The 26,780-nt window shown below is 41.9% G+C and overlaps 1 protein-coding gene across 4 annotated transcripts in view; it reads left to right on the forward strand.

Annotated features, from left to right (window-relative positions):
* LOC119652498 (pyrokinin-1 receptor-like) overlaps positions 1 to 26,780 on the forward strand; it is a 222,782-nt gene that overhangs the window by 84,255 nt on the left and 111,747 nt on the right. For all 4 annotated transcript variants that reach the window (XM_038056681.1, XM_038056684.1, XM_038056682.1 and 1 more), the window contains one exon: positions 7,261 to 7,302. The gene's annotated coding sequence lies outside the window, so the exon portion shown is untranslated. The remainder of the gene's footprint in view (positions 1 to 7,260; positions 7,303 to 26,780) is intronic.

Genomic DNA, 26,780 nt, shown 5'->3' on the forward strand with positions numbered 1-26,780 from the left:
GAGGCACTCAATGTTAAGGTTAATCCCAATGAAATTCCTTACATAATAATGGAAAAAGTCCTTGAGACTGTGAGGAGGATTAGTGAAAATATAACCCCAGCCTTAGACGACATCCTGAACGAAGCGTTGTTAGTGACCATCATCGTTGGAAACAGTAGTTATGATGATGTCTGCTTATGTAGGTACATAGCCTATTAAACGGCATCGGCAAGGTAGGTAGGTAGGTAGGTATCAGTGGCCGCTCCCAGGAGCCCAATTAGCACTATGCCAAAAATTCATAACACCGTGACTGCTCTTATGAGAGCAGGGAGGCAGAGTCTAGTTGGCTCGGCTCTTTAGAGCCAGCCCGTAGCATTCACGAAGGAAAGCAGCTTTGCTCTGGTTCGAAAGTACAGAGCAAAGTTTCTCGTGAAGTTCAGCTTGCGTCTGGCATAGTCCGTGGGGAATACTCAGATTTCCCGAGGTACTTCGTCTAGGGTGTTACTGTGGTCATAGGACTTGGCTGCCCAGCATCCGGACTCACGTAGTGTGACGGCACTGCATGCTTTAAAGTATTTAATGTGGAGGTCTAGGGGAGGGGAGATACAAAAGTTCATTGAGAGCATTCGCCGGGCGGGACTGCAGAGCCCCATTAAGCTTCACCCTATTGTATTTTCTGCTCAAAGCCTGCCACCATACTTTAGAGCCATACGTTAGGATCAGCAGGGTACATCCAGAGAATCATCCTTGCCGGAGACTCCATTTCTTTGCAAAGGTTCTCTTTCAGGGATAAAAGTTCTATGTTCAATCTCCAATTAAGTTTTAGATGCAGGATTATATCCAGATACTTTACATTGCAGGAAAGAACCAACATTTGTTCATTCAGCCGTGGTAGGTGGAATTCAGATACCCCTGTCTTAGTGGTGAATAGCATTAGTTCCCTTTTGGTTGGGTTTATGCCGAGGCACACAGGCACACCTTTCGCAACGCTTCTTCTAGGATGTCGCTCATAATGGGTGGAAACATCCCTGACACTAATATCACCAAGTCGTCGGCATATCCCACCACCTTCACCCCGCTGCTGTCCAATGTTCGTAAAATATCGTCCAGTGAGTTTTGGATGGTAAAAGTCTCACATGTTCCTCCCGCCAGAAAAAAAGTAAAAGTCGAACGTTGACTTTCAGTTATAAAATGAAAAGAAAATTGAATAGTGTTCTCGTCTCAGTGAAAAACGGATTCTGGGGGAGAAGCCTGAATATAAGAGGAGTAAATCGAGTGTCTAGACGTCACACAAGGTTATTGCATATATGCAGGTTAGGTACGAGGTAGCTAACTGTGTGTGACGATGACAACTTGATAGTTTTCTTGTAAATATCTCCCCACCCCAAGCATCACATATTATATACGACAACACCTTAAAAAAATTCCCGAAATTTTTCATCCGTGCGTGATTGCGGACCATCGAACATGCGCAATGCTTTTTTTCCGCCGCACAAATCCAAGCAATGTAAACGGAGACGAATTGCTTATGTATAGTCTTCTTTTTTCTGGTATAGAATTCATCAGAATTTCAAACTTTCCGTGAAGTGTCGCCCTCCATTCCGTTTGGATAAAATATGAATGTCGTTAACTTCTCGACCCTTAATGACAGGTACCACCTTAGCTGCATAAAATCGTTCAGTCCAATGATCGGATTAACAGTACCAAAGCAGTTAAACACCAATCATCTGTCAAATATCTTAATATGTGGACATGCTAAATTTTTGCATTTAACAAAGATAAAGATTAATTCCTAACCCAGAGTGGGTTCGCAACGGTCTTAACTGCTTTCCAAAAAAAAATCTTATCTATTTTTATTGTTTGGACTTCTGCCGGTTTCCGTATTTTTTGTCAGATTAAATTAGACCAATCTAAATGTTAAACCGCGAGCGGAAAAATCCAATTTGATGATGGGAGTACTAAGATAAAAAGTGCAAACCATTTTGGATGCGGACCCCAAAAGTCTGACTGCATTCAAGGAAAAAGTCCAGAACAGAAGAAGCTGAAGCCCTATCTTTGCGTTTTTTTTTATTATACTTTGAGTAATATCGGACAATTTGCAAGTTTTTCGAATTAGCAGATCGCCCGACTTGTTCAAACTATTCAACCTCATATAAATCATGTCGAAATGTGACAAAAAACCTGTGGTCCAAAAACATGCTAAGCTGTATGCAGATATGCCGTGGTGTTTTTTGTATGAACCTCGGTTCGCTTGTCGGTTTCTGGAACTGGCTGGTGCCAGCGGAACTACCACACCTTTTAGAATATCCGAAGTGTTTTTACCGGCGATGCAACAGTTCTGGGTCCATTCTTGGCAAGCTCGAAGAATGAGGTTATTGATCTGGGCAGATGCTGAGGAATCGTGGCTGAAATCCTATGCAAATTTGACGATTGCAAACAGTTATCGTTGAAATTGGAATTTTCATAAGGTGGAAGTATGCGAAATTGTCGTTGCTTTGGCGGATTTTCTTTTGGTCAATCTCCAGAGGCAAAATCCATGGAGTTCTTGTTAGATTGGTACGGGTGTGTTCGATAGAACTTTGATGTTGCTGGTCGCAATTCGAAGAGACAGAGATGAATCACTGATTGGGTAAGTCAATGTTAGATGTCTAATTGAAAAGCTGAATGTTTTTGTGGTTCTTCTTTGTATTTATATCTATTCTCGATCTTTTCTGACTTTCGGTCCAATGAGATGGTTGCGCTTTTGAAGAATTGTTAGTCAAACGTCTATGTTAATTGGAAGATTTCTACTCAGAACTGTAGAATTAGGAGGGTAGCTAGCTAGGAGGAGGTCCTAGCTAGTTTAAAACATTTGAAATTGCAGAAGATTGAATAATCCAATCTCATGCAAAGGTCACAGATTTTGGAGAGGAGGAACTTCCTTAAAAGGGTTACTTGTTACACAGAAGAAAGTCTGTTTTTACCTAAACGTGGAACTATCCGGAAAACATTGCGGAGGCCTGGAATTCTACTCCATTTTTTTTCCATGATTGGTTGCAATACTCTGAATTAATCCCCTGAAATGAGAGGATAATAAAAATTTCATGTCTCTAAACATTCGGAACATCTCCAGAACCTTGTTTTCAAAACATCTTTAATTATTTATTCATAAGCAATTAAATCAATAAACCCCGGTTCTGTTTCCTAATTTGAGACCATTTCACCCATGAAGTCTTATTAACATGCAGATGTAATAAATGCATGTATTTGCTGGAGAATTATAATAACTTCCATTTTTTATTGGTTTAAGAGCTTTGAGGTGGAATATATACATATGTAATGACTGAAAGCAGATAAAAACCGCTGAAAGTGGTCATAGCTCTTTTTGCGTTTCCTTCGATATTGCGCTTGAATTCATTGTTAACGTGCATGCCTACTTCCACAAGCTTGATTCAATACATGTTTTGGGTAATTAATGCTGAAAACGAAGTCGAGTTGATTTTTATATTCAAATAAAAATCCATATTTTTATATTAGGTGTGTAAAGAAAATCGGACATGTTGGACATGGATCGTTATTTAAAAAAAAAAAATTAATTCTGGTGAATCTGATCTATCAATATTTGACGGGTAGTTAGCCTTGATATTTGTCAACAGGTAGACAAAATTTCAGTCATCTGTCATTCATTGTTATGAGGTACCTGAGCATTTTTCAAAATGGACTTCAGAAATTCACATTGAAAATGAGAAAAGCCTTCAATGAGTTGAGGGGGGGGAATATGAGTTTTAAGGACAGTCAACCCCCCAATGACGTCGAAAAGTCAATGACGATGTTACGCAAGCGTTATTGCTTGACAATGCAACATCGGTTTGCAGATTGGTAAAAGTTGAATTTTTAACCTCGTTCCCGAAGGGGGTGAATTGTTTATGGAGAGGGGGGATTCTTCAAACCCGATGAAAACGCCCTTAAAAGTTATGCTCTTCCCCATTATCCTCCGCTTCTCTAAGGGCGGGGCTGACAAATCAAACTTTACGTGATGTCATGAAAATATTATACTTCCCATTTCAACTGCCATAACTTTCTATGAGGATGTAAGTATTTCCAATGGACTATGAAAGGAAAGACCTCCCACTTTTCCCCTCAAACTACCCTTCCGTCTGCGGGGTTCGGGTTCGAAATCAAGTCCTATCGTTTTGACATGAAAATAGTCCCCCTTTGGAGATGCATAACATTTTAAGGGGGATGGCTTCCACATTTGTTCAACGGGGTTGGATAGGAGGAATTTTCTCCTTCCTATTGTATACCCTCTCTATACTTTTTCTTAGTAGGGTAGGATTGAAAATTCAAATTTTACTATGATGATTTGGTCTTAATATGACCTAATTGTTCTAGATTCTTGAGATATTGGATATGAATATCGTTAGCAACTGCTTTCGATTCGGAGCCTTGACATTTTAAAATAAACTTAGAAATCACAGTTTAATTAAATTTATTGATATAAAATTAAGGGATAATTAGCGAGACTCTCTCAAAGTTAAGGAATAATTAGCGAGACTATCTCAAAGTTAAAATAGCTTTTCAATAATTCGTTTAGATTGACTGAAAATTCAGTGTCAACTCAACTTTTTAAACTTCAATTATTTTTCACATTTCATTTCCAAGCCTACTCCGCCACGGAGAATACCGGTGGTGGCATCTGACAGTCGAATTAACATCATTCGAAATAAATTTCGAATGCTGTTAACCCTGCTGCGCCACAATGATATCAAAAAATCCCACTATCAGTGTTTTTTTTCGTTTTATGGAGAGTCAGCGCTACAAGTTTTCATTGGCTTTGAAAAGGAGGGCCTCCCTCCAAATTGCCCACCTTCTCCGGAGATTCAGAGATCCAATTCAAATTTTTTACAACCGATTAGAAAAGACATTTTTATTATAACCTGGAAAAAAATTATGGGCTGACGTTCTTCTGTTGTAATCTTCAGATTATAGATTTATAGCATCCGCGACTTCATGACAACCAAATTATGACGTTTTCTAATTAGCTAGGCAGATTTCATGCAGAAATCTATTTAATTGCATTGCCCTTTTCATTTTCATTATATTCACCATCCTGCCTTCAACTTCCTATGAGAACTAAAACTTCATTCCTCAAAACTATAAATCTTATAATAATAAAATAGAAATAAAAGATAACGACAATTTGATATAATAATAACTCCGCTGTAGCTGGTCCCAAGCCCGGTTGTGAAAGGGGGAGGGATGGATAACTTCAGTCAGGGAGTAGGCTTGGCGGTTCGACGTCTAGGCGCTATGACGATCAGGATCATTGCTCCGCCTGCTGCACCTGTTTCGTCACATTCTGTGGCGACCACTTCCGCAGGTTCGCATAGGCAGCGGATGAAGTAGACTGAAGAAATGAACCTCTTCATCATCCGCACCTACTACGAAATAACGGCGGGGTAGAACATCTTACCGCCCCTTGTTGCACCAGAGATATGTCGAGCGTTTTCCGCAATTCGCGCACGTGACTGTGCAGCGAGTCGCAGACCAGTACCGTTTTATAATTCGCAGCGACACAATCCCGGCCATCATCATGGAACGTGTTCGACTTGAGATCACCACGGAAACTGGTGACCCAGAGCCGATGGGGGCAGAAATGGCGGCATCAACAACACCACGCGGCACTGCAGGCAACAGTTTCAGTACTCTCCGAAGCAATCTTCTCCACCGTCCAGCTGAGGTTTCCGCTGAGGTTCGGGACGAACTGCAAAGAGCGCGTATAGATTTCCCTGAAATGGATCCTTTGCATAGACCAGGTATTCCCAGGCTCTATGGATCTCCAGCAACTTCGAGAATTCTACCTCAGATCAATGATGAGATTGCATCTAGACTGTGTGCTGATATGTCGCTGCTGCAACTACAATCACTTGTGTAATGTGGTGCAGTTGCGGCTGTCAGATTGTACGGTCAGAAGATTCGTTTTCACGTTATTGGTTTGAGTGGAAAATTCGTCTAGAACGTTGTCGGAATTCACCAAGGCAGGACATTGCTAAACTGATTCAGATCAGCACTGGCAATGCCAGCAGACGGGTGACAAATAAAATGCAGAGGGTTTTCAAAAACTATGCCAACCCCAGTGAGACACCCATAGTGGAAATTCTTGACACACTAAAGCAGAAGCTTTCTGTCATATGCAGTTGGTTACGACGGTATGACGAAAGTCACTCCAGACGTGTCCAGAATGCAACGTACACAAGGAACCAGCGGTCTGCATCGGGTGCAAAATTTCTGGTACAAGAAATTTACCAGCGTACACAGTCGGTTGGCATACAGTATAAATAAGGTCATGAATCGGCCAGTGGAATTTCCACCCTTCCTCACTGCGGGGATTACCTACCGTATCCATAAAAAGGACACATCCCAGGACCCCGCAAACACAAGACCGATTACTGGCTTACTAACCCTCTACAAATTCATTACGTCCATTATTAGCGGAAGGGTCAATGCGCACCACGAGACCAACAATATTCTGTCCGAGGAGCAGAAGGGCTGCCGAGTTGGATTTTTTGTTGGTGCACACCTATGTGATCTATATCTTCACCCATTTGTCTTTCTCCTCAGTGAGGAGGTATACATCACCAAACAAAGGTGCCGATCACTAGACGCTTTACGGAGCATAAAAATTCAAACCAGGCGATTCTAGGGCGTCCTACTCATCGGCTTTTCTGTGAAAGTGAATTCCACTGCATGGCAGAGTCAACAATACATATGCCATTCTTTCTAAAATTGTGACCTATCCACTGCCTTTTCCGCCTTCTTGTCAACACATCCCTCGATAACTGGTCCGTACGCTAACTTACATAGTCGTCGATCGAGATGGTTAGGCAGAGTACACATATAATACTGCGGAGGCAGATGTTAACGAAAGCTTGATACTTTTGAGTGGTGATCACTTTCGATGAGATCAGAGAACTTGATGTTGGTGTTGAGGTATAATCTATAAGACGTGACCAGCATTGTTAAGGCTACGCTTCGCTCTCCGAGATTTTCCGCGTACCGAAGCTGAAGCGCATAACGTTTGCCCGCACTCGCAGGGGTGATAAGGCCCTGTAGTTCCCTACGCTACTCGATATGATGCCAGCTGTCGGTAGGATCTTATGGCGCCCATTCGCGTCCTCATTTGCAACCCAAGGGAAGAGCAAGGTTGAATTTGATCAATTTTATCTGACTTTAATTTTATACATATATTATCTTTAATTATTCAGGGAATTCCATTTTTAAGGCGATTTTCTTTTTTTTCAGAATCTTATCTTCAGAATAAATATATTCATTGTTTCCCCAAAGGTGAGTTTCTGATTTATTATCAAGAAAACTGCTAATTTATATTATTTTTCAAAATTGCATATATGGTTGTCTTTTGCTCCGTGATTGCCTTTCGAGCTGGCATTGGCTAGAAACTGACCCTTCATCTATCACCACTGGCTATTGAAAACCGTTTACGATTGGTTTTTGGAAAGTGAGCACGCTTATCGATAATAATAGCGAGGGCCGGGAAAATGCGTGCTCTCCTCAAACGGAACGAGATTTCCGGGGACATTTTGGCCTTAAGCGGCGTTGCATTTTTCTACTATGGCAAACTGCGAAATTCTAGTCCAGGTTAAGGAGCATTAGGATTGTGCTTCCAACAGGGATTTATGGTAGAGTGGATAATGGGTTCTATAAGCATTTATACGCAGTTCAGGAGAGACAATTCAGGTAGGCTCATCTTTTCGCTGGCGCGCAGGGTGTCGACTCTCCAAATTCAATATGGGCCGATTCCGTTGGAACACCACCTTTCTTACCAAACGCTAGAAAATTCGAATCATTCGCACGAGAATATTGATGAGCACTCAAAAAATGCGGTCATTTCTGAGAGGTGATCATAAGAATAGGCTCACTGCAGAAAGGACTCGCAGATAGTCGTAAGTTTTTGGGTGGTCTCGTGAGGAACGTTTACGGTAGGCTTTTCATCCAGAATTAAGAACAGCTGAAAGGTTGAAAGTTCCACCCCAAGTATATAATGTAGTTAGCTACAGTAATACGCGATGTGGACTACTCTTCTAAAAAGAAGTTAAATTATTCTTGCCATCAATGAGTTCAAGCGAAGCAAAACAGTTGGACACAGCGGCTTACCGATGGAACTCCTTCTGGCAGCTCTTGCAATTTCTGCTAGATTATTACTTCCACATATGCAAAAGTAGATTCCCAGGATTTTAATAGTCGATAAAAGACGAATATTATCATCAAGATACCAAGGCAGGGCATGCGACAATTGAAGGTGTCTCATTAAATAACACATCGAAAGTTTGATTGACATAGAGTACTGCATCGTTTTCCCGCTGTAGCTTCACCTGCAGTTGGAAAAAAACTTTCGACTGTGGACAACAGGGACTGCATCTAGAGTGCTCCACACATGAGCGATACTCTGAAAAAATTAGTGGATGCTACCAGAACGATGTATGACGGCGCAAAATGTCACTCTCAAACCGAGTCTGTCAGGGTTGCATTCTGTCACCGATACCTGACTTCTGTTCTGGAAGCAGCGTGATCGACAGTGATTATCATCTGTCAAAATGAAAAGTTGTCTAGCTAACGCCTATGATCGCCAATGCAAATTAGGCTTTAGGTATGAGTGTATTCTGATCCCCATTCACACACTGGATTATTCGGAAGCATTTGCATTAATGGCCAGAGTATGGCGGATCTTAAACAGCCTGCAGCTGGGGGGAAGTGTTTCTTTTGATATATGAGCAACGCCTAGTCAAGTTCGAGCTATTGCGTGAATGTTTTGTCCAAAAGTGCAGCATGTGTAAAGTGACTGTCGTTGGTACTCAAAAGTTCAAGATTTTCATCATATTATATCTTGGTGGTGTCGACGGCATATTTTGGGCCTTGACAATTTCAAATGCAAAACTTTCTCGGTGTACAAAACCAGATTGCTGTGAATGTGTTGATCAGAAGGCCGAAATTACAGTGGATAGGTCACCATTTTGGGGAGGGGCTACAATTCATATTCCAGACTATAACGTACATTCGACCTCACTATAAGTTTTATCGATGGTAGGAGCTTTTAAACGCCATGAAAACAAACAAAAGATACAAATTTCCCGAGAAGCCATGAGAAGAGTTAAAATATTTTGCAGGAAACCGACAACCGACAACTAAATATTTCAGAGTAGTCAGGTTGGCCCATTGAGATCCTGTTCAAATATACAATCTGTCTTGCTTAGGTAAATTGATACGCAGATTTGTTACGTGGTTTTTAGTGTCGAACTTTTTGCTTGTCCTCAGTGTTTGAATGAAACGAGCTTTTAAATTAGGAACAACCTTAGTGCACTCCATCGCTGATATCGATATTTCGGAAGCCAGTTGCTCCCTTTCCCAGCGCTTGTAATCTAGGAGATCTGGATCAGAGATGAATATCATGCGTCTATACGGAAATTACAAAATCAACCTAAGTTTACTACAGTCTACACTGTAAACCGCTGGAATCTGCCTCTTTGTTTGTCCTCTCGATTGGTCTGCCGAGCTCCGCAAATGACAAGCAGTAGTCTTCATAATTTGGCTTTGAACCGGTTTATATCATTAAAATTCCGAATGCAGAGAAATCAGATACCAGTGAAAGAACTTATTAGAGGCCAGGATTGGTATGCATTAGAAGCTCCCAATGGGGATGTGCGTTGGTCAGGGAAGAAGAAGCTACCGGAAAAACGATTTCACAATACGGAACAATCGACAAATGGCCGTGATACTATCGGTGGCCCTATCAATGGTAGTCTTCTCAACCAGGATGATGAGCGGCGAAAGAGGTGGAACAAGAGCTTCACCACCGTTCGTAGTCCTAGAAAATTCGGTGAAGTTTAGCCTCTCATGGCTAATCTGCCAGGCAACCATCATATAGTTACGTTAGTTAGTCTGATTTAGAATTTTTCAAACTAATGTTAGAAATTTTGCAAACTAACTTCACACTTTTCCAAGTCAATTTCAGAATTTTACATTTTAAATTCAGGCTTTTGCATTTCTAATTCAGAATTTTTTCAATATTTTACTATCAAGTTTACTTTTTATCACTGAAAAGGAATCGAGCTGGGATTCTTTGAAAAAAAAATGTGTGCTGAAGTAGGCTGCTCTTTAAACTACCACATGGAAGAAATCGGAGTCGTGATCTCGACCATATATCGTGAATGTGAGGAGGAGAAAGAGACGACCCTGAAACTTCGTATGCAGCTGCCCGGTCTCCTCAGACTTCACACGAATATACCTTCGTAAAGTTATCGTCAACTAAGAGTCTGCGCATTCTCTGCCTCTGAAAAATGTTCTCTGATTCGTGAAAATCTGCGAACGCCGTAGGCGAGAGGCCGATAAACTGTCGATCTCCGAGGATAGTACAATGGACCTAACAAAGGTCTGAGTGCTTGGAGCTGCGACTCCCCTCACTAAACTAAACAAACTAACTAAACAAACTAAACCTGTTGTTCCCGAAGAACCTCATTAATGTCCACTGACAACTGACAGGACTTCCCAAGTATTATGAAGTTTAAATTGTGGCGTTGCTATTAGTTTCAGACTACTACCCGTCCTAGAGGACGCCATTCGACCACTATATTGTCAGGTTCATTAAAGCAAATAGTGATAGAAAATTGAAAACTAAAATTGATGAGCCTAGAGTTTTTCAAAAATCCCGGCTCCATCCGAACCCAGTGATAAAAAGTTGGCATGAAACTTTATAGTGAAATGTTAAAAAAAATCTGAATTAGAAATAGAAAAGTCTGAATTTGAAATGGAAAGTTCTGAAATTGACTTGGAAATGTGTGAAGCTAGTTTGGGAAATTTTGAAATGGTTTGGAAAATTCCGAATTTGACTTGTAAAACCACTACACGAATCCGGGTTGCTCTTCCCAACAGAAGGGTATTATCTTTGCAATAATTGCACTCAAGCGGAACAAAACCATAACCCCTACAGTTTTTGCTGAGTTAATCCCCCACTCATCAGGAAACCTTCAGGTATTTCTGTTCTTTTGAGGACGAAGACACCAGCAATATTGCGAAGCATTAAGCCTCAATAATCTGGGTTGCGAATCGTCATTGTTTTTGTATTACCTTGATATTCGCTGATTGGAGGATTTATTTTAATGTACATATGCGAATTCTTTTTTCCCTATTACAAAGCATTTTTATCATGTTCACCACCCTACTTCCGATGTTCTGCATCCCATTTGGATCCTGTTCTTCTTTTTCTTCTGTCTTTGTCCCGTTCACAAGCGGGGTCGGCTTGTCGTGATCGGTTTCGCCATTTGGTTCTATCAAATGCCTGATCTGGAAGTAATCAGCGTATCAAGCCAACGTTGTTTCGGCCGGCCTTTTGGTTGCTTATCATCGACTTCGATGTTTTTACCAATCTTGGCGAGTAAATTCTCTTTAGCGCGAATTACGTGACCATACCATCGAGGACACATCTCTCGCAATTTTTGCACGATCGACGTAACTCCATATCGTTCGTGGATATCCTCATTTCGGATGTGATGAAAACCTGTCACGGATTACTAAACTTTCACCTAAATAAAATTTTTCGAAACCCTAAATTCTATTTATTAATCAGTAATTTTCAACCTAAAATAATCATTGGCCTTTTTTTCAATAGTATCACAATGCTATCTACATGCCCATACCGGTATGCAATTGAGTGCACTTTACTTGTAGGATGGATGCAGTCAATGCGGAAAATTCGTTGCGTGTAAGTTATGAGGTAGTCTGAACTGCTTGTTGCTGCTGCGGGGATAATTTTTTCAAGCAAAGAAAAGGAAACCTGAAATATAGAGAAACGGGTTTTCTTTCTTTTTGGATCAGATGACCGGCTGATCATCTAATCGCTGGAACAGTAGGTGAGAAACCACCAAGGCAGCTTGTAGGGTGGATATTTTTTCTTTACTCGTGGGTTGCAATGATTTTCGACGGTTCATATTGGTGTAATAAAAAGTGATAGCGTGCTCGAAATATATTTGTTCGTGTAAGGAGAGCTTTTCTTTTAAGCGTTTCATAGTTTCATCAGGACAGAGGGGAATCGATGTACGAAATCCTGGATTGAATCTTTTCCTTTTATTTTTTTCTATGTTTGAAGGCTGAATCCAGAACAAAGTTTTGGAAAAGGGTGAGTACATGATGTTTGACATGTTGGCAAATCGCGAGAGTTGCTGGGACGGAATAGTGAACGAGTAAATGGTTTGTTCGTGTATTCTAAAGACAAAGTTCTTCTCGCTCCTTTAAGTAACGTTAAAGATTTTTGACGTACGAGAGTGTGCGGGTTGTAGTGTTGTGCTGCCGCTGTATCACGGGGCCAAGTGATTGAGGGTTATATCCGTCCATGCTCGCGCTGCCCACATATATCATTAAGGCTCTCGAGCTACCCTATTGGTCGTCTTAGATTATAATTCGGTCCCTCCGAATTTGTCACTGTTAGTTACTGCTTTCCAAAAAAATCACCATTTGCGTCATTTCTGTGAGTATATTTGCATAAGACGGCGCCATCACAGAAATCTCCGTTTGCACCATTGATGGAGTATAGAACATCATCGACAATGACAATGGCTTGAATGTAAAGGCCGGACCTGATTGCGATCTGAGGCAAAGGAGGCATCGATTGAAAATGGGATTCGTCATGGATCTTCTCCCTCGATTACGGTACCCGAGTCTCAAATTTTCCAGCTCTACGCGAGCGATCTTTATTGTGCAAATTTAGCTTGCATGATTTTCCTGAACTTGCTGTTTCAGGTTCCGGTATGGTCCCGAGCATGAATGAAAGGGTCTCCCCTACATTTTCGAACCTGGCTAGCACAATGGTGTGCAAGGGCATATCGAAGAGACATTTCAAAAGCGCAGTTAGCGCCAGATGCTGGTGGGTCTACACGGTCAACTTGGCTATTTTTTCATGGTTTGGTGGTAGCTTTACCATCACAGGACTAGTCACCAAATTGACGTTCCTGCTATTCCTACCTACTATGTATGTTTATTAAACGTTCTTTCTATGAGATTAGTGATATCTAATTGCTTTTCGATAGCCATTACCGGAGAAAGGCTCGGGAACTCCACTTTCGAACGACTCAGCTCGTATAGTAGTATATCAATCACCCTTCCCCTGATTGTTGTAAATTATAATTAGATCCAATTCAATTAACGCATCTGTCATTCAAATGACAACAAACCAGTTTTCGTCTTAGCCCCAAAACTATATTACAATAGGCAACTCCCCGCCACAACGAGTTGTACGTCCAAACCATTTGTTTTCATACGTTAATTAACCACAACACGAATAAATCGAAGGACGTGATTCACTCCAGTGATTCACCCACAATCCTTCGCATAGCATAGGAAGCATGAATGGTTCACTACATTCCCTTTGGCGTTATCCTTGGGCAGTCAAGTGAAGAGATTACACAGCTTTGTTTCGTTGTACATTTCTTCTATAATCCAGGATACACCACAAGATTGTTTGTATATTAATGACAGATTATTCTTTTCAAATGGATTCCTTGGAAAGGACTTTCAAACAAGCAAACTGAAACCAAAAAATTAAAAAGAACAAGGAAGTTAAGGACTTTTTAATCCAGCATTGCAGGAATCCGACTATATAAAATTCTGATTATTTCCATTCTTTCGATTCCGTTTTTTGCTCGGGTTATCTTTGTATTCTGCTCTGAGCCAAGTAGTCTCAATTTTGTTCGGTTAATCTGAAGGATATTCGAGGGAGCCGCCAATCTCTGGGAGGAAGTGATAGAAGAAAGTCGTTCGGGCAAATTATTGATAACATGGCGGAGCGTCTGCAATTCTTGGCTGAGTATCAAATATCGTCCTCATGTATTATGAATGGAAGCGTGATATATTGGCTCCTAAATTGTGTTGTATTCTAATTTGGACCATTGTTGGCCAGATTACAATGCTGATTGTTGAGCCGGAATATAATGGCGTGTTCTTCATGTTCCCCAAGTTTTTGCATATTGGAAAGGATATTATAATAAACAGGGTGGTTCGTAGGTGCGTTTTTACAAAGGCCCTTCGGTACACTTATGACTACGCTACCGAACTGGCCAAAGATGAGCGAGCAATGGGAAGACGTAGGTTAAACCTTTACTTTTCCTGTCGTTTAGACTTAGTTCCCTATTCATGAATGAACAGTTTATTCAACTCCAGGATTCTCGCAAAACCCTTGTAATTGAATTCTAGGACGGGATACATAAAAGTTCGAATCCTTGTAGGGCTTTAAATTGTCACGTCGGGCTTATTTCGCAAAATGGGGCCGTAAAAGGAAATCCTCAATCTCCTGGTTTTAATCAACAGTCGGAAGGGCAGCCCATACCCAAAACTTGTTGCTTTACTACTATCTCAGCAGGGTCTGCCTAGACTAATCTGATTCACCAAGGAGGCATGTTCGCAGAAACAAACAGACCTTGAAAAAGTTTGTTTATTTTCACATTCAATCTGCGTCAAGTTCACACCACCCTGCATCACTCCGATTATTGTCTTATCCAATCATATCCTTTCCAGACTATTGCTCCGGTCAGGACAATGTGGGAACATTGGCAAGCTCAATATCTGTTACTATTATATTTCGTACGTCCTTTGTCCGGGATGTGCGTACTACGTTGACTAAAAGATTTCGTCGAATTGGCCAACCCATCATTCTTGCCAAGCAAAGGACACCCAATAAAGAAACGTTACGATACGATAAAGAGATTTCAACGATGATTGTATTTGTGTATACGCGAGGAATCATGTGGAAATGAGGCCATGTCATAGATAGTCACATTCGATTTGATGACATGATAAGGAATTCCGACCCAGCCAACTTACGAGGCTACCACACACGACATATGTGTGTAGCTCGTATGGTTGTAGTCAGGATGTAACTTTCATTCTAAATAGGAACGAAATGTTTTTTGAGATATTTTCAAGGATATTATTGCTTCTATGGAAAAAATAATTTGGAGTCATTGTACGTTAGGCAGTTGGGATATGAATTCGGGGAAAATGGGCATGATTTGTAAGAGACATGACCTTTTGCTTGAGACGACGTTGTGGGAAGTACCATGAAATTGGGGCAATGATTGCGTTATGTTCTTGGCACTTTCGATTCAGCTCATTTTCTTTTATTTGATAACATTTTTGGTATTTTCATATCACAATTTGGACTCGGCCGAAGAAAGTCGAAAAAATTAAAATTAAATGAAATTTGAATTTGAAAGTAATTGTCTTTTTCAAGGTTCTATCTTTCTATGCATACAAAGTGGAGGACGCATTTTTTTAGGGAATATGTATCAACTGAAAGGTTTCGATTAGTATTTTTCGTATTAGGTCTTAGCTTTTCCGTCGGTTGTAAATGGAGAAAGTGAAGGATTCCGGGTGATAATAGAGACCCTAATATAACGAATGATAGTGGAAAGTTTGGTGTGGATCCAAACATTATTAACAAATTAACAGTAGGCTGAAGTTGTTTCCTTCAAGTCAATTTTGTATATTACAACTATCTGTGCAATGTCACTATCATATTAAAGTAAATAGTCTGACACACTTAATGGAAATACATGTACTACGAACTACGAGGTATGTGCAAACAGAAACGTCTTGCAGCCATTATTTTTTACCCCCAGAAAGTCACAGAGCTATTTACATCTGCTTGGCTGAGCTTTCGGTCTTCAACCTACTTCTTTTTTACACCCCTGCGTTCCAGACTCCTTGCACTTTTAAGGCTTCAATGTCAACACTGAGATCTAAACCCAGCTCCACCTTCGTGAAACCAGGCAATTTATTTCACTTGAAAGCATTGCGAACTTCAGTAAAGGCGCTGATTGCTATGTAAGTTTAGGAAGGGATAATTGGTCAATGAAAAGGTTATATTGGGATACAGAAGTTTCACCTGCCTTGATCTCAGATCCGCAACCTTGTCCAGCCCCACTATCGTATGATTTAATTTGTAATTACTTTCACTCAGTGCATAATTCCTCTCCTCCTTCTTCTTCTCTTCCCCGAAAGGATGCAGACCGCCCTATATCTTCTGCAATACCTAGCTTTGGAAGGAAGGACCTTAGTCAAGTGCCTCATTGCCAAACATGGCCCTAATATTGGACTAGGTCCCCACATGGGGTTCCTTACCTCGTTTTGCTCTAATTCAATTCCTCTCTCTCTGCACAATGCCTTGAATATTTTCTTTCTTTTAGTTTGTGGAAAGAGATTCTTATTAGGGTGTTGTAGTAGTCATACAAGAGTATGAAAATTGCCGCCATGTTCCACCCCTCTCTCCCTCTTCCCAAATTTTGCAGAGATATTTCACTCCTCTCCACTCCACTCATTCTATAGCGGAACAGTACTATGGTTTTGTAAAATGTCTGTTGACTGCAATCAGCCTAATTGGCTTTACTAATATGGCAAGCACATGTTTGTGTGCGGATTTCCCCAAAGATCTTCTACCTCGCAAATTAAAGATATTTCTGTCCAAACTCGATCCACTAAACTTCTCCTTCCCTTTCCTTAATTTTCCTTTATCACTCACTACCGCCTCGCCCGCCTACCTCTCTAGATATTTGTTTTTTTATCGTTACATTTCCTTGTCGTAAATATGATTGTCTGCTCCCGAAAAGGTTCAAAGCGATTTTTGAAGATCATCATCATCATCATCAACGGCGCAACAACCGGTATCCCGTCTAGGCCTGCCTTAATAAGGAACTCCAGACATCCCGGTTTTGCGCCGAGGTCCACCAATTCGATATCCCTAAAAGCTGTCTGGCGTCCTGACCCACGCCATCGCTCCATCTTAGGCAGGGTCTGCCCCGTCTTCTTTTTCTACCATAGATATTGCTGCCCTTATAGACTTTCCGGGCGGGATCATCCTCATCCATACGGATTAAGTGACCCGCCCACCGTAACCTATTGAGCCGGATTTTATCCACAACCGGACGGTCATGGTATCGCTCATAGATTTCGTCATTGTGTAGGCTACGGAATCGTCCATCCTCATGTAGGGGGCCAAAAATTCTTCGGAGGATTCTTCTCTCGAACGCGGCCAAGAGTTCGAAATTTTTCTTGCTAAGAACCCAAGTTTCCGAAGAATACATGAAGACTGGCAAGATCATAGTCTTGTACAGTAAGAGCTTTGACCCTATGGTGAGACGTTTCGAGCGGAATAGTCTTTGTAAGCTGAAATAGGCTCTGTTGGCTGACAACAACCGTGCGCGGATTTCATCATCGTAGTTGTTATCGGTTGTGATTTTCGACCCTAGATAGGAGAAATTGTCAACGATCTCAAAGTTGTATTCTCCTATCCTTATTCTTCTTCGTGTTTGTGTTTGACCAGTGCGGTTTAATGTTGTTGGTTGATTCGTCTTCGGTGCTGACGTTGCCACCATATATTTTGTCTTGCCTTCATTGATGTGCAGCCCAAGATCTCGCGCCAATCACCGCCTGCTCGATCTGGATGAAGGCAGTTTGTACGTCTCGAGAGGTTCTTCCCATAATGTCGATATCGTCAGCATAGGCCAGTAGTTGGGTGGACTTGAAGAGGATCGTACCTCTTGCATTTACCTCGGCATCACGGATCACTTTCTCGAGGGCCAGGTTAAAGAGGACGCATGATAGCGCATCCCCTTGTCGTAGACCGTTGTTGATGTCGAATGGTCTTGAGAGTGATCCTGCTGTTTTTATCTGGCCTCGCACATTGGTCAGGGTCAGCCTAGTCAGTCTTATTAATTTCGTCAGGATACCGAATTCTCTCATGGCCGTGTACAGTTTTACCCTGGCCATGCTATCATAGGCGGCTTTAAAGTCGATGAACAGATGGTGCAACTGTTGTCCATATTCCAATAGTTTTTCCATCGCTTGCCGCTCAGAGAAAATCTGATCTGTTGCTGATTTGCCTAGAGTGAAGCCTCTTTGGTATGGGCCAATGATGTTCTGGGCGTATGGGGCTATCCGGCCTAGTAAGATAGTGGAGAATATCTTATAGATGGTACTCAGCAACGTGATACCTCTATAATTGCTGCACTGTGTGATATCTCCCTTTTTATGTATGAGACAGATAATGCCTCGTTGCCAATCGTCAGGCATTGATTCGCTGTCCCATACCTTGAGCGCAAGTTGATGAACCACTTGGTGTAACTGATCGCCTCCATATTTAACCAATTCGGCTGTAATTCCATCGTCTCCTGGCGACTTATGATTTCTTAACCGATGAATTGCACGGACTGTTTCTCCTAAACTTGGTAGTGGCAGTCGTCTTCAGTTGGCGGGACCTCCAACTCGCCGATGTTCTGGTTGTTCAGTAGCTCATCAAAGTACTCAACCCATCGCTCTAATATGCCCATTCTGTCGGAAATCAGATTTCCCTCTTTGTCTCGGCAGGATGAGCATCGAGGTGTATAAGGCTTCATCCTGCTGACTTGTTGGTAAAACTTGCGCGCCTGGTGCGGTTGCTCCCTGTACTTTTCTAGTTCGTTGACTTGTTGGTTCTCCCAGGCTTCCTTTTTCCGTCTGTGAAGTCGCTTCTCCACTCGTCGGAGTTCGTGATAAGTCTCTGCGCGTGCCCGCGTTCTTTGAGAATGCAACATTACTCGGTATGCGGCATTCTTCCGTTCCGTTGCTAGCTTACATTCATCGTCAAATCAGCCGTTCCGACTCCTTTTGCGGCTGGGGCCAAGTATGTTTGTGGCCGCATCCATGATAACGTTCTTCAGGTGATTGTGAAGATCATTTGTTGATGCTTCATCTCCAGGTCCTCTGTTGACTGCGGTTATTGCGGCATCCATTTCCCTCTTATAGGTGTCGCGGAGGGTTGTGTTGTGGATGGCTTCAGTGTTCACTCTCACCTGATTGTCAGAGGGGATTCTAGGTGGTATTGTTATTCGAGCTCGGAACACCATGCCAACGAGATAGTGATCCGAGTCTATATTGGCCCCCCTATATGTTCTGACATTCATCAAGGCTGAGAGGTGGCGGCGTTCGATCAACACGTGGTCAATTTGGTTGAAAGTGGTCCCGTCTGGGGAGGCCCACGTATGTTTGTGGACCGCTTTCCGCGCAAACCAGGTACTTCCAACAACCATTTCGTGTGACCCTGCTAATTGAATAGTCCGCAGTCCGTTATCATTTGTTTTTTCGTGTAAGCTATGGGAGCCAACGTATCGCCTGAATACGGGCTCCTTCCCTACTTGGCTGTTAAAATCCCCAAGTATGATTTTGATATCATATCTGGGACAAGGGATATCGAATTGGTGGACCTCGGCGCAAAACCGGGATGTCTGGAGTTCCTTATTAAGGCAGGCCTAGACCGGATACCGGTTGTTGCGCCGTTGATGATGATGATGATCTGGGACAGGCTTCGAGGGTTCGTTCTACTGCCTCGTAGAAGGTATCCTTCTCCGACTCTGCAGTCTCCTCTATAGGGGCGTGAACGTTTATGAGGCTTATATTTCTAAACTTGCCTCGCAAGCGCAGAGTGCATAGCCTTTCGCTTATGTTTTCAAAGTCGATAACAGCAGGTTTCATTTTTTGGCTGACTAAGAAACCTACTCCGAGCACATGGTTTACTGGATGACCGCTATAATAAATGGTGTAGTGGCTCTTCTCCAGGAAACCGGTCCCTGTCCATCGCATCTCTTGCAACGCTGTTATATCAGCCCTATATTGGGACAGGGTATCGGCTAGCTGCTGGTTAGCTTCATCTCTGTACAGGGAGCGCACGTTCCATGAGAAAATGCGGGTCCGTCGTTTTAAAATCCGTCCTGTCCGAGGCTCCTGTTGTGGCTTCGTAACGAGTTGTTTTCCATGTAGGGTTGTCAGCCCTACCCAACCCCCAACCTGGAGGACCAGTTGGTACAATTTGTCCCGTTTTTAGGCGCGGGAGACTCGCCTTCATCCTTCTCTGTCTGCAGCTTTTCGTTAAGAAAGAGCTCCCAGCGGTCACCACGTGGAGGTGGACATAGGGTTTGGTAGTAGAGCTGTTGGTGTTGGTTCAGCAGGCATTTCCCAGGTTTTATGCTCCATCGTGGGTACCAATCCACGTTTCGCCCTGGGACCTATACTACCCTTTGACCACCTACTACCCTTTGACCACCTACTACCTTTTGACCACCATTTTTGAAGATCACCATTCTTTAAGATGAACTTGCAGAAGAGCTTCTCCCGCATTGAATATCCTACCTGTCTAAACTCTTTTAATCTCGGCGAAGTTGACAGTGTGGGTCCGCCAGCAGTTAACTTCAGCTCCCCTGAAGCAGCTGGTTTGTGTGCACTTGCCCACCTTTGTTCTAGCCAGACCCAGAATTGTGGCGCAGGAGGGGTCCCTTTGGTACTAAAGTGAAATCGTTATCAAAAATTTCACTTACTTTGAAACCTAATACGATTGGATCGGATCAGACTCTGAAATAATGTATTAAATGAGTTTTGGAAACGCGCAAATGGAGCCGGAAAACTTCTGACTCGGTTGCTGCAATCGAGGGTGGAGGGTGGTTTTGACCCTATGATATGGGACGCAGGGTCATTCTAGTTAAGATGACTATTTCTTTTTGTAGCACAAGGATGAAACTATGAGCAGTAATCCATCTGCTTTCTCGTGGCATCAATATGTCAAGTCTGATGTGCGCCTGTTCAACAGCGAGCCCGGGAACAAGGGCCGCACGTTTTCTACATAACCGAACAGGCGGGACTCTTCCAGATGTCCGCCCCAAGGATGGATCCCTACCCTGTTTTCGACGTGATCTGCATCTTCCTCTGGCCGTCTAGCGTCTCATAAAGCAGGAAGCCGTCTTTCAGATAATCCCTCAATATTCGCAACGGGTAGCTTGACACGCGGATTGAATTATCCAATGTGCCTAGTATATCTGACCATCTTACGGAATTGAAGGCATTTCTGACATTAAACGTTATGAGCAGCACTATCCGTCAAGATCGGTGGTGACTCGTTCGATGAACCGCATACACGACCTCCATAACAGCAGGGTGGATCTCCCTGCTCTCAACCCAAACTGGTTTGGGGTAAGTCCTTGGCAGCGCGGATCGCTTCAGTGAGTCAGCTCCTGATAACCTTTTTAAGCATTATTAGCCCTAAGCCAGTACAAAGCCAACACAAAGTCAGTCCTAAGCCAAAAAACAAAGAATCGTAACAAAAATAGATTCACAGATGCTCGGCGTCGACATCAGCTCACCACTCGACAAATGTCGCTATTACTTGTGCTATGAAGAGCGATATTGCTTTTTAATTTGATATTACCTTAAAAAATATTACTTTTTAGAGAAGTAATATTATCATCACTTTTGTAATGTGATGATGTTAGGTAATGTGGTAATGCTAGGTAATGCGCTGATGTTAGGTGATGCGGTAATGCGCTGATGCTAGATAATGGCGTAATGTTAAGTGATGAGGTAATTTTAGGTGAAGTTGTAATGTTTGGTGATGTTTTGATCCCGCTCGGTGATGGTGATATGATATTACATATTAAGGTGATATCACTTTTGTAATATTGCATACATATATCGCCTATTTATCTCTACGTGTTAGCTTTCGACTTTACAGTTAAGTGACAGTATTGTCGTAGAAATTATTGTATTTGGACCTTGAGGCCAAATCTACTCTATTTTCGGCGTTTTCCATAACATTGCGCAATTTTTCGTCGATATGACACCAATTGACCTAGCGTCTTTGGCTTCTTTGCGTAGACTTTTGACTTAAAACAAACCACAGAAATGAGAGTCTGTTGACGATAGATGGGGTAATCTAAGTGGCCAGCCAAAATTAATATTTTTCAATAGCAATCATCCTGCGAACTAGATCCCATTGAGTCTTTGTCGAGTTCTGTGGAATGGGGTCACGTGTTCTTTAAACCAGTAGTCACCCGTGTTCTTTTTGCAAACAATGGGCATCGCATAATTCTTTATTATGGTTCGGTAACGTTCGCATTTGATACTTAAGGTAGCACCTATATGGTCTTCAAACACTTTGTCGTGATAGTCATGTCTACGCAAACATCGAACTGAACTGTGACTTTTTTATCAAAAGGAGGCTGCTCTTCCATTAATGGATGGTCCTGGGTAGCACAAAACTGACAATTTTCCCTATATATTGTTCCAGTTAACGAGAAGTGTTCCTCGTCAGACATGATAATTTTTTGCCAAAGAGGGGTCGGCGAGTGGTTCCAGGATAGCTTAATTGTAGCCTTCAGCTTCTCACCTCGATTTCAGCTGCCGTTTTCCTGATAAGACCCATTCTGAGGCAAGTCGAAAATGCATCATGCTCAGTGGATTTTGTTTATTAATATGCAATGAATTCAAGTATCAAATTCTCAGCTTACCTTCTTGAACTACCAGCAAAGAAGTGAGCAAGTGGATATTAATGAGTACGTCGATGGAGGTTGCATTTACAATAGATGCGCGTCAACCTAAATTCAAAATAAGTCGGAATACCGGAAGCTGGGCGCTTCTGGTATAAAGGTTTTCTGTTCATCTTATGTGAGAAACTACTTATGCACGTTTTTTCGTCATTGGTCCTTAGCTAAGAATACAAAACATTCCGTCATACTTTGTCAAACTCCAAGATACACTTAAGTACACATATAACAACGACATGAATAATACATTAATAAATTCATCTAACGCGTCTTCAGGCGTTTGCACTTTACTCCGTTCGCAAAAGCACGTACGTAAATTAAGAACCGATGCACATATGTGTATGTATATGACACGTATCTACTCGACTAATTGACACTGATATTCAAATAATTAAAAAAAGTCGACAAAGGAAAACGAAAATGTCTCCATGGACCCCGACGTTCATATAAGTTCACTTCATATGGTGACGACGTCATACACGTATTAGGGTGCAATAAATTAACTTAAAATACGAAACTTTAATCTTCTTCCTTTCAGAATTATCGCCTATACTGATACCAAATTTTGTACTTCTGGGATGAACTTAAGGAGGGTTTTCCGATACATTTTTGAAACCTGGAAATACTCTATTATCAACTTTATTTGTGCAGATATCGGAACGGGATGTATTTTGAGGGCTAGATTTTATATAGATGCATTACTGTGATTCTTTTTTTTTTCAGATTTTTCGGCTTGATAGGTTCTGTGAACGAGACCTGTTTCACTTTTTGGGACACACACTTTGAATATTCACTCCCAAATGTTTCAGCCAATATCAGGAATCTTTCATTTCATACCCCACATCACCATATTCTGTTAAAAAAAGAAATTAAACCCCCCCTTTCGCATATATGGGGAGCCCCCTACAAACTTAATACAAAATGGGACCATTTGCTGCATGTAAAGGGGCACACAGACCACATGTTCTCCCCACTGCCATTTCATGACAACGGTTTAGTCACTTCGGAGTAAATGGGTGTGACAGATTGACAGGCGGACAGACGGACAGACAGATATTGAGTCGATTTTAATAAGGTTTTGTTTCACACAACTTAATAAAGCTCTACCCTTGCAGTTGTCAATAGTCAGCTGCAATAATAACTTTAACATCCCCCATTAAAACGTATATTATGATTACTCCGTGGTACTCATTATTTACATCCAGATGTTCCAGTAAATTATGAGTATTACCAGAAATACTCCGAAAGAAAGCTTATAGTGACATAATCGTTTGCGTCTATAAACCGGATTTAACCCTTTTGCTGGTTATTCCATCGCATCCCTGTTTGATATTGTAGTAATTTCAGTTGACTTCTTCAGCATTAAAATGACCCCCGTGACAGTGAGTACGCCTGGTCAATACCACTAATTCCCTTACATTGTTCAATACTTTGCATATAATTCAATTGGATTCATTACCGTAAACACATTATCAAACCGATACTATTAAATTGTTTATTATCTAAGCTATGCAGCTATCAGGTTCCGATAGTACCAAGCGAGTCACATTAGCTGCCAGGATTAATCGTCGAAACTCAATCAATTTTACATATCAATATGGTCCTTTGCATATCTGCCGTGGTTTATTCTATGAACTTGATTTATGCTTTTCCGAAAATCGGATGCAATTATTCATCATTTAATTACCCACTTGATTAAACAGAAACGCATAATTATTCGAGATACTCAGGGTAGCAACACATTTAACACATGTTAATTCGCAATGAGGCCCGGCAGCTATGCTAATAAATAAAATTCTGTACTTCGATTACCCAATGGCGAGCAATTTGAAATTTAAATTAACGCCGCGTTGGTAGGAATCCTTTTCAAAAAGGACAATGCGTTTTTGGGTGGCAGCCACTTTTCTCGTAATATTTACAAGCATCATTCTGATAATCTGGATTTATGTATGCTCAGAATATATGCCCTCGCATAATTTCGTCAAAGGATTGATATCTGATAGTGGGCCCGTTGGAAATTTCCAGGAAAAAGAACGCAGCGCCAAGTAATACAGAGCATGATGTACAAAGTTCATCCAAAAGGATTGTCTGTCATGGATTGGGTAGGTCCTGGGCTTAACAATGACATTTTTTTTCATTGTAAAATGTTCGATAATAAATGCTGCAAGCCTTTGTGTCCCTGCTCGTGCTTTCTAGAGTGAGTACGTCCCCTTTTTACGCCATAATTGGTTAGCTGATAATCTCATCACGATTGACACAACTAGTGATGGCTTGCATAAAAATTCCCTTTATTTTCAAGATGTATCTTGGACATATGTAGCACGTTGGGGGGTGCTACGTTCATGATGCTATTATTCAGGTCTCACAAAAATAACATAATAAATGAAATGAAAGCCGAGAATTAACCTCTGCAGTGCTTATGCACGTCATACGATTTTTTGCAATTTCGGAGAAATTCCTCTGAGCCTTTTGTGGCCCAGTAGATATGAATTCTAAACGAGTTTTGTCATCTTGTGCCTCTATATCTATTTCCGTCGAAGTACTAAGATTTTTGAAAGAAGTCTGCGAAGAGAGAGCTAAGTATCCATATTGAAGAACTGTTCCTTGAAATCCTCTGTAAAACCCGGAATAGAAGCGAACGATACTCATGAGTTAAGAAGATGAACTTTTTCTTCTTCTTCTTTTTTCTTTTTCTTCAGCCTTTCTCCCATTCACAAGCGGGGCGGGCTCGTCGTTATCGGCTTCGCTATTTGGCTCTATCGAATGCCTGATCTGGGTGCAATCTCGAGGCTTTCAAATCCCCATCCAACGTATGAAGCCACCGTAGTTTAGGTCTGCCTTTTGGTCATTTACTATCGACTTCGATATTCAGACCAATCTTGGCAAGTGAATTCTCGTTTGCACGAATTACGTCACCATACCATCGAAGACGGTTCTCGCCCAACTTTTCCATGATCGGCGCAACCCCATAACGATCGCGTATATCCTCATTTCGGATGTCGGATCTAAACGTGTGACGCCACTAGTCCAACGTAGCATCTTCGTCTCCATTACCGCAAGACGCCGTTCATTCTCTTTTATAGTCGGCCAACACTCAGAACCATAAAGACCGACTGGACGACATTGCGGTAAATTTTAGATTTACGACGTTCGTTGAAACGGCGATCACAAAGAACACCCACGCCACTTCATCCAGGTTGCGTTAATGCGTGAAGCAATTTCATAACGCAGTTCTCCATTGGTTGATAGCGTTGTCCCGAGGTATTTAAATCGCTCAGTTCTGGGCAGATCACTGCCGCTGACAGTGATTGTGCCCGTTTCATGGGGATCGGTCGTCAAAAATTCAGTTTTGTTTAAATTCAATCTGAGACCGTGTTGCATGAGGCGATCATTCCATTTTTGAACAAGTTGCTCGAGATCATTTTTGCAATCAGATGCTAGGAAAACATCATCTGCATAAAGCAGTGTGTAGGGTACTGGACGTTGGATGTCCCGTGTGACGGTGTCCATAACAAGAACAAAGAGGAGTGGTGAGAGGGCGCTTCCTTGATGAACACCAACAGAGACACGAAGCGGTTTTGATACATCCGTCATACTTCGAACTTTACTGTTCGAATCGTGGTAGAGCAATTGAACCCAGCGCACGAGTTCTTCTGGAATGAAGTGTTGTCGTAAAGGATACCAGATGAGTTCGTGTGGTACACGGTCAAACGCTTTCTCTAGATCCAGAAATGCAATGTAAAGAGGGCGATGCTTCTCACGGTGTTTCTCCATGAGTAACCGCGCAGCGTGTATTGCGTCAGTAGTTCCGCAGTTCTTGACAAATCCGGCTTGATTCACGGTTATTTCAACGATTTCGCGAATACGGTTGTCAAGAATGCGTTCAAAAATCTTCATGGTATGGGAAAGTAACCGGATCGGACGGTAATTTGAACATTCTGCTGGGCTACCTTTCTTTTTCCATATTGGAACAGTGGTACTTTCTTGCCAGTGAGATGGTGTTCTTCCTTCCTGAATAACCCGGTTAAAGAATTCACTGAGCCACAGTGTTGGATCCCAGCTCTTCGCTTTCGAGAGCTGAGATGCGATGTCGTCCTGCGGCTTTCCCTGATTTCATTTGTTTTATTGTCTCCTCGACTTCAGTTGCGCTGACTGATGGAACTGCTCCCAATGTCGACAATGATTGTGGAATTGATTCTTCAGTTGAAATCTGCTCGAAGTATTCTCGCCATCTATCCGTTGCGGCTCGACGGTTGGTAAGCAAAGTACCGTTCTTGTCATTAACACAGCTGAAGTGTTCGATATCCTGTGTGCGTTCATCACGGCTTTAAGTAAGTCGATACAGATCTCTCTCGCCATCTCGAGTGTTCAGCTTATCGTAAAGATTTTTGAAATGGTTCGCTCGGGTGACAGCGACCG

This window comes from Hermetia illucens, chromosome 3 (genome assembly GCF_905115235.1).
Source record: "Hermetia illucens chromosome 3, iHerIll2.2.curated.20191125, whole genome shotgun sequence".
Taxonomy (NCBI): Eukaryota; Metazoa; Arthropoda; class Insecta; order Diptera; family Stratiomyidae; genus Hermetia; species Hermetia illucens.